This window comes from Bacillus rossius, chromosome 1 (genome assembly GCF_032445375.1).
Source record: "Bacillus rossius redtenbacheri isolate Brsri chromosome 1, Brsri_v3, whole genome shotgun sequence".
NCBI lineage: Eukaryota > Metazoa > Arthropoda > Insecta > Phasmatodea > Bacillidae > Bacillus > Bacillus rossius.
Window position 1 is genome coordinate 5,908,364 of NC_086330.1, and position 20,686 is coordinate 5,929,049.

Here is a 20,686-nt window from a genome sequence, read left to right on the forward strand (position 1 = left end):
TATATTAATATTTAATACTGAGTATTAATTTAGATTTTATAGTTTCATTCAATTTATACTATGCCAACACTATTTATATCACACTAGGCATTTTATTATTTTATTTAAATTAATCATTTGCATGCAAATAATTTTTGTATAACTTCTAACGCGCATACATAAGTACAGCACTTTTTTGCCCCCAATGGGGATGGAGGAAGAAAACTTGTTAAAAAAAAAATTAGAATTTGTATGTTTAAAAAAAACTTCAGTTAATAACAAGGTTTTTGACTGTTGGATTATCATTCTCAAATTTCTTCACTCTCTCTACCTGACACCGCCTTTACAGAACCCTCCGCCACTGAAGCAGTTCAGAGCCATAAGGTCGGTGTACAACGTAATTTTGTCACAGCGACGAAAAAACAGTCTGTAAAGCAGAAATATGCAGACGAAACGAAAGAGAAAAAAAAATCCAAAATGAAAGGTGTTTTCCTTTCTGAAACGCGATTTCTTCTTTGAAACTAGACGCCTATTCACTCGAGCCGCTGAATCAGTTACGTAACCCAGCTTATCACAAGACTTAGGCCTAGATCCGAACAGCAAACACTGCTGACGAGACAGTCACGTGACTGGAACCTGCAGCAGACACACATCGTTACGTTCAGACTGACCCTGAACTGTCTCACTATTGTCTTTGTCATGGCGACGAGACTAACTGAAACGCACTAAACTGTGGAGATAAAGCCACGAGAAATTTTGCAGCAATTTCAGTGAGCGCGCGATACATACCACGAGCGAAGAGACCGAGCACTGATAGAAAATTTAAACGTAAATGTTTGAAAATGAAGGTTGCAAAATAGATTTTCTTAAATTACAGGATATCGTTTTTTTTTTCCTCTGACAATGAGACTAGAGACCTGTAAAATTTGCGATTTCAAATCCCTAAAGGATAGACTCCATGATCCTCCATGCACTCGTGCAAATTACATCTGCTGATTGGTTACCGACTAACACCTGTTGACTGTAATGATCGTGATTCGCTAATTCTTCTGTTAAAGATTTTTCATTGGCTCAGAGTCCTTCAGATAAATTGTGGCCCAATTACTGAAGCAAAATAATGACAAAAGTATTTGAACTCTATCCTATCGCGAAATGAATCCGCGAATTTTACATGTCTCTATGTCCATGACTTTACAAGAATCCTCTTCGCGGAAAAACAAAACAAAAAAGAAATAGAAGACACACTAGTAATGTCAGCAGGCTTTCACGGCCATTGTCTGAAGTAGCTTGGCTTCTGGGTTGTAGCCGCGTCATTGGCGAATAATTCACCGACGTTTCGGTCGACATTGCAGTCGCCATCATCAGGGAGCAGTTACCTACTGAGTACTACTACTGGGTAACTACTACTACTACTGAGTACTACTACTAGGTAACTGCTCCCTGATGATGGCGACTGCAATGTCGACCGTAATGTCGGTGAATTATTCGCCAAGGACCTGGCTACAACCCAGAAGCCAAGCTACTTCAGAAGAAATAGCCTACTTGTCAACCTTCCATGAGACTGGCTGTTACCTTGTCTAACCCGGTACATTTTTCCACGAAGGTCCAGTTTTCTGGAACTACAAATAACCTTTATTTTATGGGGCGAGCGTGTTTCGTTGAGACGTCAGTGTTTTCACTGCAGTCTCCAACAATGAGTAGATGATCATGGTGTTAACTGTCAGAAGACAGCACGCGGTGACGTAGTCGATGTCACTTTTTTACCTCGTCATCGCCATGTTGTAACACTGCGGGAATGGTGCTTGACCATTTCTGGTGATGGTTAGTAAGGGTTCGTTACCACAACGCCGAATGTCAAAATTGACCACAACGCCGACAGCTAGAAAACTGAAACGCACAGCCGAAATAACAACTGAATGAATTTGTGTGTGTTTCTTAAATTTACCTTAACGCCGAAATACCACAATCAAACCTAACCTTACCTAACCTAACCTAACCTAGCGTAATATAACCTTATCTAACTTAACCTAGCCTATCCTAGCCTAGTCTAACCTAACCTAACCTAGCTAACCTAACCTAGTCTAACCTAACCTAGTCTAACCTAACCTAGTCTAACCTGTACTAGATAGGTGACAGAATTCAGTGTGATTTGGGCTCCACGTAGTGGTAGCCACTTTTCTGTGGTGTGCTCGTTATATATATATATATATATACACAAATACACAGATAGTGTGTGGTATTGTTATGTAGAAACAACATATAGTTGTCATTTAGATATTAAAGTTTAAATAATAAATAATTATCTATGGATGTTTATGACTCGGTAAAATAAGTATATTCTTTAATTAATTTACAAGATTCATATATGGGCGCCACCCTTATGCAATACTTAAATTCCTTAATAGTTTAAGGCTCATGTAGTATGATACACAAGGGAAATATTAAATATTCTCACACTATAAAAACCTTCACAAGGCATGAGAATAGACAACAAACCAATTGGAATCATGAAGGACACATACACATACAATGTAAAATGACAACATGGAAACATATGATTAATATAAACATTCTTTAATCAAATAAAAGTATGTTTTGTTTCTAGTCGATCCAGTGGTATGTCCTTCATATTTGATAAAATTACAGGAGTTAGGTTGCACACATGGTAGCATGAAACAAAAGTTCATATGGTTCAAAATAATAATGTCTGTTGAAAATCTCAATTTATAATAAATTATTTGCGTGAGAAAATAATGTTTATTTAAAATGTTCGTTATTAAAGTTGATTTTTATATTCCACGGCTGAACTCATTAAATAATTGCGGTAGAGCATCTCGAGACATCTGTCTCAGTTCACCTCTGGGTGTTTGAACAAAGTCAAGTGTGGAAAACAAGATGCGTGATTATTTTAATAAAATGTTTAGGTATCTCAATATGATCTTGAACTAGCTCAACAATGAAACGTAATATTTGAAAGTCCGTCGGCAAAATTACGATGTATGTAGGTAGAGAACAGTTAAATTAGCATGGCATCATGAGTCGCTGGTTACTCACGGTAAAACACTCCTCAATACACGTCAGTTATGACGTGCCCTAATTAAATAACATATACTTTAGGCTTAAACGACGTTTCAAACATCCTGGTTGTAGGATGATCTACCCAGCTATTTATCTTCGTTGATTTTTAAGGGGATTTAAACCCGGCCTATGCAGCCATCATCGCCGTTAATTCAAGACTCGTTACCGTAAATTCTGTAATGACGCTTATCTTAAGTAACACCGCCGCTGATTGGCTGAAACAATAAGATTGTTGACTTAATTACCGTTCAAAATCACTCACAGACAATTAACAAAACAAATTAATACATCAAAATGCCTTAAATTTAAAATAGGATTTTCCAACAATGGAAATTCTCTTATGTAATTATTAAATAAAAAGTTCAATTTGCCGTTTTAAGTCCATTGTTCCCTAGAGGGGTCTTGTTAATTGAGCTTCGGCGTCACTTAGATTACACCATAGAGAATGGTAGTTGCAGATACGTCCAAAGACATAATCATAGAACAAAAACATAAAATGTCAATAAATAATAATAATAATTAAAAAATGTTATTTAAATAAAACAAAACACTTTCTGTGCGTAGGACAGTCATGTTTCAGCACAAACCTAACCGAGTCTAACCTAACCTAGTCTAACCTAACCTAACCTAACCTAACCTTTGCGGCAGTCCTGCAATGACATTTTTCGGCGTTAGTGTATTTCGGCGTTGTGGTAATTCGGCGTTGTGGTACACAGCAGTTTTCTAGCTGTCGGCGTTGTGGTCAATTTGGCATTTCGGCGTTGTGGTATTTCGGCGTTGTGGTGCGTCCCCGTTAGTAAGTATGAAGTAGAATTTCTGTCGTTGAACACAGCCATGTCCATAAAATACAGTTATTTAAAACTGTTTAAACAATGCGAACACTACAGTTGAGCCAATTTTTTTTTGGCGTTTAACCAGCATGGGGGAAGAAAATGAGCTGTAAAAAAAATTGTGAGTGAGTCTTTCAGTACTCCCCAGACATGTGTAAACATGTAACTTCGGTAACCAGGAAATTCAAGTGTTATCATTTTGCTAGTAAACTTATAACACAAAATTTAAAGCAGAATTCTTTGAAATAATGCCGAGTGTGATCATATTCAAAAAGTATTAATTTTGGAAAAAAAACTTAAATTTTTTTTTGCCCTTTTAAAACCTAAATATACTTCTGTTTAACAATATAGTAATATTGATTACACAGGGCTACCCTTACAACAGGAGTACCGAAAGCTTCGCATGTAAATACCACAATGCTGAACCTGTTACAATTCCCACTAGACCGGACCAGACATGGCGTCGAATAAAAGTAGCCTAATAGTTTCTTGTCTCTCTACTGATTCACGAACGCTGCGCTATCTCTACTTTTCAATGTTAACTAATGATTATGATTATCAATAGGGACAGGAAAAATTCGCTGGTTCAATGGCCTGTAGGATGAACTCCATAGTTCTACGTACACTCGGTCAAATGTCATCCACTCATTGGCTGCTGTCTTGTGAGACGTCCCAACGTAGCAGCCTGTGATTCGATAAAGCTTTGGTCGGGTTTTTCTCATTGGCTCAGAGTCATCCAGGTGAGTTGCGAGCCAATAGCAGAGGCAGCACTGAGGTATAACTATTTGTATTTTAGCCTATCGCGAAATGAATTCGCAAATTTTTCCGGTCTCTAATTATCAAAAGTGTAATGCCAGCATTTTAACGTATTTTATATATTGTCATTTATTTTAATAACTATAAATAATAACATAAAATGTTAAAGGATAGTTGTACTATTATAAATTAATGTTTGGCACACCAATACGTTTAGTATGTACCCTAATTTATTTTACGAAAGTGGCTATGTGCAGGTTTAAGTCGCTGCATGCACACGGTTCCGCCATATTTTTGAGCTTTCTGCGCAGGCGCAGCACCGTTGTTACGCATTTCCGTTTCATATTCACGTAATTACTCCTACCAAAAGCTGTACACCGAGAGCTAAGATTTTTACACATCAAAATAAACACGGTTTCAGCCGGTTACCTTGTATTCACGCAGACGTGGCCCCTCCATGTTAGCCCAGACTCTGCTAGCTGGGAAGCCTTCATTTCACAGATGAGAGAGCCACACCCGAAGTTTCCCGAAGTTCATGCGCGCTTTTTTTTTTGTACCACAACAGGTGTATTTATTAGGGGGGAGGGGGGAATTCGTGGGCATTTATTCTCCAAATGCGCGGGTTTAACTTATAAGATGTCATTCTTAAAATAAGCAAGAAGTAATTTAAAGAATTATTCAGTAAATGAAGATAAAACTGTATTTGTTTTTTTTTAGTCAAAAGAAGCATATGATAGGTTAGCTACATTATAAATACTTTAAAACATCGCGGATGGTTGGTTATATTAGGTAAGTATAGCTACATTAAAAATACTGTAAAATCATTTTTATGGTTGCTTAGCAAATAACTTTTTAATATGTAGCTATCCAGCGCTAGAAAACCGTTTACATGATTTCACAGTATCTTCAATGTAGCTATCCTAACCAAATCAACCGTCCACGATGTTTTAAAGTATTTATAATGTAGCTAACCTAACCTAATTGACCATTGGTATACTTTTATCAACACCGCCATATTTATTTACATTGAACAGAAAAAAAAACCCGAAGATGCACGATCGGACGTTTGGCCCTCTCGTCTGTGAAAAGAAGTCTTCCCCTGCTAGCTAGCCTGGCCACAAAGAGGAAATACTTTGTCAACGGCAGGCGTTCATAGAGGAGGGTCGGGTGAGAGGTGGTTGCGACACGCTGATGGGAAGTGATTGAGGGGCTGTCTGCAGAGAGAACAGCGGGGGGGGGGGGGGGGGAGATGGGGGTTTGTTGCCACGATGTCACACGGTCATCAAGCATGTTGTCTCCCGTTGCCGCCACTCCTGGCGGGCGCTAGTGCGTGCGTGCGAGATGGAATGTACTCTGGATCCAAAAAAAAATTGCTAATTTTTCAAGTCTAAATAGCTGTGTATTGGTTCCTGAATACAAAAAGCGACACGACCCAGGTCAATTCTTTAACGTATAATAATTCTATGTTAACTATTAGTTAACTATAGTTGTTGTTTTAGGGCACTAGCCAACAATCTTACATTACTAGTGGTTAGTTTATTCCGCTTCACTAGCACTAGAGCCTATGTATTATAAGTAGGGACCGGAAAAATTCGCGGGTTCAATGACCTGTAGGATGAACTCCATAGTTCTACGTACACTCGGTCAAATGTCACCCACTCATTGGCTGCTGTGTTTTAAGACGTCCCAACGTAGCAGCCTGTGACTCGATACAGCTTTGGCCGGGTGTTTCTAATTGGCCCAGAGTCATCCAGGTGAGTTGTGAGCCAATAGCAGAGGCAGCACTGAGGTATAGCTATTTGTATTTTAGCCTATCGCGAAATGAACTCGCGAATTTTTCCGGTCTCTAATTATAAGCCTTCTAAGAGTGTTCATTGGTCGACGACGAGGTAACATTCTTTGGCGGGTTACACGTTCTTCTCCTTGTACTAACTAGCTCAAGGTTGTCAAAAGCGTGTCAAGAGCACTGCAGTCCAATCATCGACGTGGAGCATATGTGTGTTTGCTGCAAGTCGACTTCACTACGGAATTATTCCGCACAACAATAATTGTGGTTCTACAAGTAGGAACCGGAAAAATTCGCGGGGTCAATAACCTCCAGGGCAGACGCCACAGTGCTCTGCATACTCGAGCAAATGTCAACTGTTCAGTGGCCGCTGGTTTGCGAGTCGCTTAACATGTTCTTCTCTCGGGAAGCTTTCATTTCACAGACGAGAGAGCCACACCCGAAGTTCCCCGAAGTACCTACATGCTCACTTTTTTCCCCCCCCGTTCCATCTCATTGTATAAACCGGTGTGGCATTAGATTTTGCGGTCGATCAGGATAGGTTAGCTACGTTATAAATACTTTAAAACATTGTGGATGGTTGGTTATATTAGGTAAGTATAGCTACATTAAAAATACTGTAAAATCATTTTTATGGTTGCTTAGCAAATAACTTTTTAATAGTATGTAGCTATTCAGGGCTAGGAAACCGTTTACATGATTTCACAGTATCTTTAATGTAGCTATCCTAACCAAATCAACCGTCCACAATGTTTTAAAGTATTTATAATGTAGCTAACCTAACCTTTTACAATGAACAAAAAAAAAACGAAGATGCACGATCGGACGTTTGGCTCTCTCGTCTGTGAAAATAAGGCTTCCCACTTCTCTCGCTGACCCAGAGTCCCCTAGGTAAACTGTGAGCATGTAGCTGGAGCAGTACAAAGCTACACAGAAAAGATTTGTGTACTTTTACAAAACATTCATTTGGAAACCAGTTGCCAAGAAAGAGATTTTTTTATATTACAAGAAATATATTGTAACTTTATCCAACACATGGCTATAGTTATTTTTGCATACACCAAATACGTTTTCAAGATAATGCTGAGTATTTCCACGAAAATTGACACATAATTTTACGCTGTAATTTATGTTTCATTCAAGCATAATTTATTTTTAACCACATTAAACAATTTTACATTATTTTCGTTTACCGTGCTCATTAATATGCGCCGTTTATACTGGAAAGCTTTTTCAGGGAACGGTTTACAAATAACTTCAACTATTGGAGGTACTGGGACGACACAAAACCTAAATTCCAGTTGCAAGAATCCTAACACAGTATTACTGCAAACATTTTTTTTGTAGTGATACAATAAATTGTTTTTATGTAAATGTACAGATTTACAAATATCTGCAATGTTAAACGAATATATCTGTTCCATATACAAAACATGAATGTGCAGTGTAGGTATAAGTAGAGACCGGGAAAATTCGCGGATTCCTTTCGAGACAGGCTGGAATCCAAACTCGTTTAGCTTAATGCTGCGTCAGTGATTGGACCGCAATTTACCTGAAGGACTCTGAGCCAATGGCAAACACTCAACAAAAGAAGTATCTAATCATAAGAATCGCAGTAAACAGGTGTCCCGAGTCGGTAGCCAATTACCAGGTGATAGTTGCCCGAGTACGTAGAGAATCGTGGAGTCTATCCTAGTGGTCATTGAAACCGCGAATTTTTCCAGTCCCTAGGTATAAGTAGGGACACCTGTATTTCGCGAATACATTTCGTTTCAAGGTATTTCACAAAATACTGTAGCTTTTCTCATGCGGTTATTGGCTGAGGTCGGTGAGAGGTGTCGTCCCGCTCTTGACGGGGCCAATGAGAATGTGGTCACCGCAGTGGCGTAGCCAGGATTTGTGTATGGGGGGTGTCCCGGGGGTCCTCCCCCGGGAAAATTTGGATTTTAAGGTGTAAAATAGTGCTATTTTAGCAGTTTTCGGTTCTTAAATTTAAATATTGTAATGGTAAAATTTTTATTAATTTTAATATGAAATTTGTTTGAGTGATGAATAAGAAATTAATTAAAGATTTGGTGCTAAAGGGGGGGGGGGGGTTGAACCCCTAACCCCCCCCCCCTGGCTACGCCCCTGGGTCACCGTACTGCTGCACCCTCACAATTTGCCATGACTCTTAGAAAAAGCTACAGTGTTTTGTGAAATACCTTGACATGAAATGAAATCGCGAAATACAGGTGTGCCTAGGTATAAGTGAGGTGAAAACACGGGGAGGTACAAGTAGCGAGGTAAACGCCGCCGGCCTTGCTGGGCACAGCCAGGGAGAGGCCTTGGGGCAGTCCTTGGCCTACACACGGGGAGCGCTGGCCGGCTGCCCGGACCAGGACAGCTCTGAGTCATCCACACGGGAGCCTGCCACCGACCAGCGGCGCTGCAGGAATACCTACTTTACAAACAAGTAGTTTAACCATGTGTTCCATTATCTAGTGGCAATCGCTTATCACTCGCATAAGGATTTTTCAAGCAATGGAGGTTTGCATGACGATAAAAAAGGGGGGGTTGTCTGTAAAGTCAGTTTACGGACGATAATTACACGTGATAGCGTCATAGGAAAACATTGATGAAAAATTGCTTACTTTTTAATTTTAAATTATTATTTACAGTTTTTGCAAAATTTAATTTAAATAATTTGTTTAAATATAATCGCGAACAATCAGTTAAAAAGACCGCCTTAACCTGTTTTGATATTATAGAAGATTTTCTCGCACGGTGGTTGGCCGGTTCTTGCACGCTCGGCTCAGGCGGAACGTGACAATTTTTCGTGCGTGCAGCTGGCGTTCATCGATTTATTAAGACGTTAAAACGTCAAAAAAAAAAAACACATGGGTGCATAACATGACTGTGTGCAAGTATCTGAGTACGCAGGGTCATGAGTGCGCAAGTATGCAAGGGTGCTAGTATGCAAGTATGCGGGCGTTTGGCAACCATCGATGAATTTGCTGCGCCAAATATCCTACAGATAGCAGCACTAACGTGCGAATTAAATTGTGTAATTTCAATTTTCTCAGGTACTTTTAAAGTTGCGATTATTTCTTGTTATGACCATTAAAGTGTACAAAATGTATTCCACAATAGTTTAACTTATCATAAAGTTTCATTTAGCACACACCAACACGCTTGGTACGTCCGCCGATGATCATAAAAATTATTATATACGAGTTAATGGCGAAAGATGAGATTCAGCCGTCCGAACGAAATCAACGAGAAAGTGAGCTATGCGCATGCGCGTAATCTTGGCAATAGAACGGACAGGACATCAAATTCGGTTGCCTAAAAACAAGGGACTGGCCATGTCCTATCGTGCTCTAGGAATATGGTTAGGGTAGATGGTGTAGCATATTTAACACCTAAACCCTTATTTTTGTGTCTTGGAATACCGACCTTTTGAACGTTAACTCAGGATTTAGGGGCTTGATAGGGCTCGAGGAAACACAGAAATAAGTCCCTTCAACCCAACAACCACACGCGTGTTTGTTTACATTTGGCATTAGAGCACACCGGAGCTTTTGTCAACATCAGACCTAACTACATATTTTAATGTACAACTTACGAACTTTAAAACACTTTCTGCGTTAAAACTGGGGGAAAAACATAGCCATAAACGCACAGTCAAACTTTCACTTCCAACACTGTCCGGTATGTTTGGTCCAATAATGCAGGAGAGTTATGACGTCACCGTAAAAGTCAACAGCGCAGTCATGTTTGTTTGACAAGTTGGATGACAAGTTTCCATCAACTATTTTGCATATACCTATGTCCTAGGACAATAACTAACAGTGCCCGGCGAAAACGGAAATGGCGTCCGTTTCCGTCATAACGAATCTTTGAAATGGCGATGAAAAAAGGTTGTAAAGATGAAATGACTAAAAATATTCCGATATGAATGTCACATACAACATAATTTTGTATTTGTCTTTAACTTTCAAAATTCACAGAACATTATTATTACCTGTTATTAATGTGTAGCATAGCTCTCGCTATACGGCATTTGGAGTAATTATGTGGACACGACGGAAGTCAAGGAACGAAAATGTGTAACAACCACGGCACTGCCATCTGTGGCAAATGGGCGAACCAAAGTTCACAATGACAAAAGGGAAATATTATAGTATTAACCGTTTAGTGAATATTAACAATACGGGCAGTATTAAAAAAAAAAAAATTGGTTGTCTGTAAAGTCGGTTTACGGACGATAGTTTAACGTGACGTCATAACAAAACATTGATGAAATGATTGCATACTTTTATGAATAAAATTGAATCATTTTTATTTTAATAATAAAAGAATAAATACTTGAAATTATACTAGTAATCAGATTTTTAAAATAAAGAATAATTAACATTTATTGCCGAAATTGTTGTTGTAACAAGCAATGAAAACCACATTAACTTTTCACTTCACTTTATAAACAGTCGACGAAACAGTTCACGTGTAGATGACTTGTAATTAATTTTAAAAACTGGCGTTTAGCTATAAAGTTTAAAAATAATTATGAACAATTTTTCATATCAATAAACTGTAATCAAATATCAATCATCAATTATATGAATCACCATAATTTTTTAGTCAATTGTAAAATAGCCTATTATTACTGCACTCGCCGACAGCGTAACGGAACAATGAGCGCAACGGGACACAGCGTAACGGAACAATGTGCGTAACGGGACACTTTTTCGTGCGTGCAGCCGGCGTTCATCGATTTATTAGACGTTGTCACGTCAAAAAATTCCTTGTAGGTATCAGGTTCGCTTTTATCGGAGCCATTTAATTATATAGTTTAAAATTTCTGTCTGCAAATCGAATGATACGTTATTCGACGTAGCTGCTCCGGTAGCGAATTCTAGCGGCGGGTGCGTAAACTACGTGTGATTCGCGCCCAGAAATGTAGTTCAACACACAATTTGCATATATGTATCACTCTCGGCATTATTTTATATGAATTTGCCCGTTACCAAAGTTAGATGCTACACATCACTGGCGAGAACTGAAAGACTAGCTCAAATTTTTTTTAAATTTTATTTTATGAAACGAGTATTAATTCGTGTTAAATATTTAGATTTTTTTAAAGAAGTTAATAAATGCACAAAAATAATAACAAAATCAAAATTTCCATCCAGCACTGTGATGTGTTATTTAAATTTCAAAATGAGATTAAAATCGAAAATTCTGAGACAGCTCAGTCCAAAACTAAACTTTTATAGTGTGACATTTTTAAAAACATATTTGAGGTTATCTGTCCAAAATGTAATTGGCGGAGAAAATTGGAAGCCATTTTCCACCTAAAATCAAACATCCAACTCTTGTCAAACATGGTTGGATACGAATATTCGACAGCGTGACAGGGCCTTAAGGCCGGTCCACACGCAACGTTTTGTACACAGTTTTGATTGCGCAGGCAAAACTGTGCAAACAAAAGGTTGCAGTTTAGCCGTGTCCACACAACACAGTTTGAAGCCAAGTTTGATCCTATCAGTTGCGAGAATTCCTTACTTTGGCCAATTCTTTCCGGTAAACCAACCTCAAAGAATTAATTGTTTTTTTTTGTTTTGTTTTTTTTTGTGATTTTATATCTGTTAGCCACGATGTCAACCTCTTTGTATTTTTGCGCAAGTGCTTCATACGCTTGACTTTTTTTTTGTCCCTATCGCTATATTCTTTTGATTTGACCCGCCACAGGACTTGTACAGACCAATTCACGTGAACACTGTCGCAAATCGGTCATCGTTGAACAGATTACACTGTTCCGGCACCAATACCGAGGGAGAACTGAGCCCCGTGTACGGAGAAGACGGAGGAAGTGTCCACACGCTACGACAAGTCTGTGCAGGTCGACTAAACTGCGTGGACATAAATGCTCTTGGCCAGTTTTCCTTCTCCGTGTTCCGTCTCCGCGCAGTTCACAAAAGTGCGCAGTTTTTCCTGTCTACACGCTACGTCTTGTCTACAACGATGTGACCTGCGCAGGTAAATCGTTGCTGAAAACGTTGCGTGTGGACCGGCCTTTAAAGCATGGGACTGCACACCAAATTGCCTTCGGGCTGTGCCGGGGAGATTATCACGGAGCGAGCGGTTCCCTGATTCAGGCAGAGACCATTAGCCGTGATGACGGGAGCGTGGCTATCAACACGACCGCCCTCTGTTCCCCGACGGAAGAGATGGCTTACTGGACAGGCCCGCAGCGCGAGGCAGACTGCCTTCAGCTACCACCTTCAGCTTCTTACTGAAGGGCGTAGATCCCGGAGGGGCCAGCCACCCTCCCCTCCCCCTCTCGACGCAAATTTGGGAAGTCCCTGGGAAGCCTTTATTTCGCAGACGAGAGAGCCAAAACCCGAAGTTCCCCGAAGTTCATGATTTTTTTCCGTATCTTTTATGTAGCTATCCTAACCAAATCAACCGTCCACAATGTTTTAAAGTATTTATAATGTAGCTAACCTAACCTAATTGACCATTAGTATCCTTTTATCAACACCGTCATATTTATTTACAATGAACAAACAAAAACCGAAGATGCACGATCGGGCGTATGGCTCTCTCTTCTGTGAAAAGGATTCCCTCCCACACACAGTCCTAGCTTCCATCGCCTTCCCGTGGTCTCTGTATTGACGAGACGTCAACTCCCACATTAATTATTAAATTAATACATTTTGCCATGCGTCACAGTTACTAACGACCGCGTTATCGACAAGACGTAATGGTCAATTTAATAAAGTCTCGGATTTTTCGGCACTTACGAAAAAAAATCTTTATCTAAGAACTATACTATTGCAGTTATTTAGACATAGAGCTTTGAATATTATGCCGTGACGGCCAAAATACGTAAAGGTAAGTGTATTTTGATCTTTAAAAACAGTGTTTTTTTTAAATAAAATAGTTTTCAATCATGAAGATAATAATGTATATTAAAATTAAATTCAGTAATAAACTATATTTAAGAAAGCACCAGACACACTTGAGGAATCGTAACAGAAACAGCCACGATCAGCTGTTAAGTTTCTTACCTTACAAACCAGTGTAAAGTAGATCACACGGCAGCTAAGCCAAAACTACGTCTATACTTATTTTGTCAGCTGGCTAACCTCGTGTTTAGTGTCCTACGCCAACTGCGACACATGGCCGGAGGGCGCCAAAACCACTGGCCGCTCGCCACGTGGCGTTCCGTTCCCTGCACGATGCGCACCGCGCGCTCACGCAGCTGTCGCGTGAAACGCAGCTGTCGCGTGAAACGAGAGGTAACAGCCACGTGGCGTTCCGTTCCCTGCACGATGCGCACCGCGCGCTCACGCAGCTGTCGCGTGACACGAGAGGTAACAGCCACGTGGCGTTCCGTTCCCTGCACGATGCGCACCACGCGCTCACGCAGCTGTCGCGTGACACGAGAGGTAACAACTACGTGGCGTTCCGTTCCCTGCACGGTGCGCACCGCGCGCTCACGCAGCTGTCACGTGACACGAGAGGTAACAACCACGTGGCGTTCCGTTCCCTGCACGGTGCGCACCGCACGTTCACGCTACACTGGAGGCAAAAACACGTCCCCACGCGATTGTTAAAACCGATTCTTGTCTTCTGCGCACGAATTCAGCATTGCTTTACGATTTTCCGACAAATATATCCAATTTAGCTGATTTAAACAAAGCCATGAACAGGCCCAGGTATATTTCGCGGAAACTTCTGACCGCTCATTGGACTGCAACAAGGTATGTTCGCGACAGCGGTTTTTTTCTCTGTAACTCGCGGCCGACTACAAAGAAACCATTAACTGTCTTATTTGTAGAGACCGGAAAAATTCGCGGGTTCAATGACATCCAGGATAGACTCCACTATCCTCTACACACTCGGGCAAATGCCAACTGTTCATTGGCTGTTGACTTGTGAGTCGTCTCGACTGGGCGCCCTGTGATTCGAAACTTCTACGAGTGAGGGCCTCTAATTGGCCCTCATTACTCCAGATTAACCGGGAACCAATGGCAGAAGCAGCGCTAAGGTATAATTATTTGAATTGTAGCATGTCACGAAATGAATCCGCGAATTTTTCAGGTCAGTAGTTATTTGGCCAGGCCAGTCAGGACGCAGCACGGGCGTGTACTGGAAATAAACTTAACCATTCATGAAAAACTACAGTTTTTTAACACACAACTAGATCTAAATGGTTTCGCAAAAGAAAAGATAAACAATAGACACCGCTAGGCACTATTCGTTTATTAAACACAGATTATATTCAATTGCACTAGTAATTAAATATTTAATGCTTGAAGAATTGATACTTGGACGTACAAAATGACACTATATTTAGGAACATCTAAAATGCGGTCACTGCCACCCACCATGACAATTTTTTTTTTTTAAAAAATAGGCAAACAACTATTTAATGAAAGCTCACGCGCACGGTTTGTTGTCCAAGGCAGACAGATGACTAAACACCCAAGGCCACCGTGAGGAACTAAGAGGAAGCCTTATTTACACAGACGAGAGAGCCAATCGCCCGATCGTGCATCTTCGGTTTTTTTTTTTGTTCATTGTAACTCATGATAACTAATGGTCAATTAGGTTAGGTTAGCTACATTATAAATACTTTAAAACAATGTGGACGGTTGATTTGGTTAGGATAGTTACATTAAATATACTGTGAATTCAAAAATCAAAAAAGCGAGCATGAACTTCGGGGGAACTTCGGGTGTGGGTCTCTCGTCTGTGAAATGAACGCTTCGCAGGAACTATGGCTCCAGGGGAAAAAAACGTCGGACCCCTCCATATTACTTAATGTTCAATTTTTCAAACCCCACTATATATATATATGTGTATATATATGTGTATATATATGTATATATATGCACACATATATACATTTATTATGTATATATATACATATACATATACACAGGGGCGCAACAACTAAATTTCCAAAGGGGGGGGGGGGGCAATATACCCTTGCCCCTCCCCCCCCCCCCTGTTTTTGCGCCCCTGCATATACACACACATACGCGCGCGCGCACGTTTTCGTATCCAGAACTGTAAACGTGATCTGGAAAAAGAAAGCTATCTTGTTAGGTTGCCAATGAATATTAAATAACAATAGAGTTGTAATTTTTACCATACAATCAGGGTAAACACAAATACAAAACATATTTCGGAACTCAACCTGGCACCGCCTTTGTGCTCAGGCCCGGAGTATCATCACCCCCCACTCCCCCTTCCCAACATCTATATTTAAATCCCCAAGTAATATATATTTAACTAGAAAGTGCCGTCTTATTTTAAAAGCCCATCTCATCTAGCTTTTTGTTCCAGTTAGTTGGCAACAGCGCAACAATGCATTTTGTTCCGTGCCCGCTATCGGGCAGTCACATTCGCGCGACGTCACGCCGATAGTGGCGAGAAGGCAGTCAACAGGAGCGACGGGCGGCTGTTGCTAGGAGGGACACGGAGGCCCGACACGGCTTGCTAGGACGACGTGTAACACGGGGAAGCCTACGATGTACAAGTTCTGTCCCTACCCGAACACGCCCGAATATTCACCTTCGGCCAACCTCGGCTTTAGTTATATATATATTTATATGTCTCTGTTTATTTCAATGTAGCTATACTAACCTAACTAACCGTCCATAGTTTATTAAAGTGTTTTTAATGTAGCCAACCTAACCGACCACTTTTAATATTTGAATTCATTTTTCCTGCGCAAAAATAAAACAAATCCCGAGGTTGGCCGAAGGTGAATATTCGGGCGTGTTCGGGCAGGGACAGAACTTGATGGACATCTCAGGCTTCCCTGTAACACGTGTCTATGGCATGACGCACTTTACAGGATGACGTCGTTAGTTTTATGAGACGACACACACACATATCATTTTATTATTTTATTTTATATACATTGTTACATGCACAAAACACACACACACACATATATACATATATAACATTTAAAATTAGAGGGATATGCAAGGACATCTGAAGAAAGTAATTTGTTACCGCATTTATTTTAGAATACCACAACTATACTTGTAATAAAGTAACTAGTAAATTTATTTAACGTTCAGTAAAAACAAAGATTATAAAGTCATCACCTTAATTCAGGCAGTCATTAAGGAAAAACCATGTTTTTTTGACGTGACGTCTAATAAATCGATGAACGCCGGCTGCACACACGAAAAAGTGTCCCGTTACGCACATTGTTCCATTACGTTGTGTCCCGTTACGCTCATTGTTCCGTTACGCTGTGTCCCGTTACGCTCATTGTTCCGTTACGCTGTGTCCCGTTACCAGGGACTGGAAGTAACGCGCTACTAGTAACGACGTTATTTGTAACAGTTACTTTTTATGGTAACGATCGTGGTAACGCAATATATTAAGTTTTCAGTAACTGTAACCGTAACTGAATTAAATTTTTCTACCTTAAAGTAACGATAATTGTCGTTACTTCTTGCGTTACATTTTTAAAATGTATTTCTTATTGAACGAACAACGATTTGTTGATTTATTCAATCCCAGAACGAAAATCCCGACGAGCATATTATTTGCGATGGTATTGCTTGTACTTGTAAAACTGCTGTTGGCTAGCCTGTACTCGTATTTTGATTGTCATTTATTTAATATTTGCGGTATGCGGGTTTAAGCTTCGGCCACACAGAAAGCTACGCTATGTTCGCTATGTTCGCGATGTTCGCTATGTCCGCTATGTTTGCTGCGCGAGGTGGCCACACAGAATAGTGTAGTTTGCGATGTCGGCGAGTCGCATGCCGTGGGATTCGAGTGCTTATTCCGACGAGGATGATATTCTGTTGGCTCTCACAGTATGCAAACGAAAAAAGAAATGGGTTCATGAAGTGAATCTCAAAAGAAATGAATTTGGTGAATTTCATCATTTAATGAAGCAGTTGTGTGCGGACGAGGCCAAATTTATTGAATAGGTACTTTAGAATAAATACAACTCAGTTTGATAGCATATTAATGCTAATCACGAATAAAATTGAGAAGAAGAATTTAAATTACAGGAAAAGCATTGGAGCAGAAATTTAATTTGATCATTAACTGAATAACTAATAAATTGCAATTACACCTAACCTGGTTTATTAACCTCTTTGGAAATCAAATCCCAGGTATTATCACGCAAGTCCTGCTTTCTATAATCTTCTATTGATTTATTCCATAAACATGGATATTTTCTTACTTCTTCAATAAAATTTTCCGTTGACATTATATTAATAATGTAAACACTGAAGTGGGTACCTACAGCACAGTTCCGCGCGAAAACAAATGTTTTTGTTTATCTGCGCATGCGCGAAGTCAGCGACGTTTTAGAAAAATAGCTAAGAACCAAACACCTGGCGACGTCGCCAACATAGCGAACATAGCGAACACAGTTATGTGTGGCCAGTGGCACCTGAGATGCAGCTGGCTATATTGTGATCGCGTAGCGAACATCGCGAACATAGCGAGCATAGCGCTCTGTGTGGCCGTAGCTGTGCTGTAGGTACCCACTTCAGTGTTTACATTATTAATATAATGTCAACGGAAAATTTTATTGAAGAAGTAAGAAAATATCCATGTTTATGGAATAAATCAATAGAAGATTATAGAAAGCAGGACATGCGTGATAATACCTGGGATTTGATTTCCAAAGAGGTTAATAAACCAGGTTAGGTGTAATTGCAATTTATTAGTTATTCAGTTAATGATCAAATTAAATTTCTGCTCCAATGCTTTTCCTGTAATTTAAATTCTTCTTCTCAATTTTATTCTTGATTAGCATTAATATGCTATCAAACTGAGTTGTATTTATTCTAAAGTACCTATTCAATAAATTTGGCCTCGTCCGCACACAACTGCTTCATTAAATGATGAAATTCACCAAATTCATTTCTTTTGAGATTCACTTCATGAACCCATTTCTTTTTTCGTTTGCATACTGTGAGAGCCAACAGAATATCATCCTCGTCGGAATAAGCACTCGAATCCCACGGCATGCGACTCGCCGACATCGCAAACTACACTATTCTGTGTGGCCACCTCGCGCAGCAAACATAGCGGACATAGCGAACATCGCGAACATAGCGAACATAGCGTAGCTTTCTGTGTGGCCGAAGCTTTACGCTCATTGTTCTGTTACGCTGTGTTCCGTTACGCTGTCGACGAGTGCAGTAATAATAGGTTATTTTACAATTGACTAAAAAATTATGGTGATTACAGTTTTATTCATATGAAAACTTGTTCATAATTATATTTAAACTTTATAGCTAAAAGCCATTTTTTTTAATTAATTGCAAGTCATCTACACGTGAACTGTTTCGTCGACTGTTTATAAAGTGAAGTGAAAAGTTATGTGGTTTTCATTTCTTATTACAACAACAATTTCGGCAATAAACGTTAATTTATTCCTGCATTTTAAAAATCTGATTACTAGTATAATTTCAAGTATTTATTCTTTTATTATTAAAATTAAAATGATTCAATTTTATTCATAAAAGTATGCAATCATTTCATCAATGTTTTGTTATGACGTCACGTTAAACTATCGTCCGTAAACAGACTTTACAGACAACCAATTTTTTTATTTTTTATTTTTATTTTTTTACATTTTGTAGTAGCCTATAATATATTTATGATCTTCGCTTTTAAGAGTGCGTGGTTCCAATCGAGGGGTCATTCCAGTGGATCGCGCTTGGTACTGGGCGTCAAGAAGGTCGAGGGGGGGGGGGGGGGGGGCGACCGAAATGATTAGTGTCAGCAAACTCTAATCTGTTTAGTAGTGGATACAGATGAATGATTATTAATGAATGAATACATCGGGGTCTTTTGTTACGATAAGGGGCGATGACTTGAAAATAGAGCATCGAGTGATTGCATTTATGCATTTATGCACGTCGAGATCTCTTACCGCAGCAACGTCCGCCTCGTCTCTCACGCGAAAATTCAGGGTTTGATATCACAGGGGATCGAACCCGGTTCGCCGTAGCTGGAGGCGAGGAGTGAACTAAACATTCCTCTCCGCGGATTAAAAAAAAAATTTAAAAAAAGTTGTTAACTCCAATGTAAGTTCCAAACAGGAGAGGAAATTGTGTTGGGGGAAGGGTAATAAACTTCAGCATATAACGTCGCATGCCCCCGACCTGACGAATGGCGAATGGCGGCGACCGGGAATCGAAGCCGGGTCTTAAAACGGAAGTCCTGATCGCTCGAACTGTGCGCGGTTCTGTTAAGTGGTGCCTAGGCCCGATAATGAAAATGGATATTCCAAAAAAAAATTAAGAAGAAACGAAAGCTGTAAAGATGGAATGGATTGCTGGACCAAATTCGAAAACATTATTATGTAGTAATAGCGCTACAAAGATTTTTAGGTGCTGACATATTATTTTAGCAGCGACACATAGCACATACAAGACACCTACCTTTCGGCAATGAGAAAATCCAGCGGTCACAGCACAGACTTGAAATTATAAAAATGTTTAGCTCACACGCACCCAAAAACTGACCTCACTTAATTGATAAGGAACGATTCGTCGCAACGTCCTGTTCAAACATCGGACTGCGCTCTTAGCACCAACTGTCTCACGATTCCTCTAGTCGCTACTCTCCAGTCAAAAAATCTCTCCTTCCCACGCAACAAAAAACACACTATTTTTGGTCGACATCACAGAACAGTAATAAGGTCGACATCTGTAGGCGCATTGCGCACTCCACTGTAAGTTCCCAGCAGTGTTGCCAGATTGTCAATGACAATGTCTCGTACCAAGGAGAGAAACTTCTCGTACGACACACAAAAAATCTCGTACACAATGGTGTTGTAAAAGCAAAAGTTTAAATGTGTTTCTAAAATATTTTTATATACTTGACATTTGAGTTACAAGCCTAACAAATCCAAACTAAACAATTTTTACAATCCTATGATTACATAAGTAAAGCATCATTAATAACAATTTTCACAACAATACAATTATTCCTGCCATTCACTCTTTTTTGCAATTTTTTTTTTGTAAAAAATATAGTTTTTTTATTTTCGTTAATTTAACATACAAAAATACTCTAAATTGTGAGTTAGGGGTTGTGCATTTAACAATAATAAAATAATAAAAAACAAACTCTATCTTTTAGTCGGCATCGCCTGTGTTGCCAGCCAAAAAAAAAAGTCAACGCTGTCTGGCAGGAACTTCACTTAATGGTATTAAGTTACAAAAGAAATGTTATACGCTTGTTTTGACAAAACGATACA

General features: G+C 39.6%; 1 protein-coding gene across 2 annotated transcripts in view; it reads right to left on the reverse strand.

Annotated features, from left to right (window-relative positions):
* Positions 1 to 20,167, reverse strand: part of LOC134531520 (glycerophosphocholine phosphodiesterase GPCPD1) — a 93,519-nt gene extending 73,352 nt beyond the window's left edge. For both annotated transcript variants that reach the window (XM_063367209.1, XM_063367205.1), the window contains exon 1: positions 19,866 to 20,167. The gene's annotated coding sequence lies outside the window, so the exon portion shown is untranslated. The remainder of the gene's footprint in view (positions 1 to 19,865) is intronic.
* Between the last annotated feature and the right edge of the window lie 519 nt (positions 20,168 to 20,686).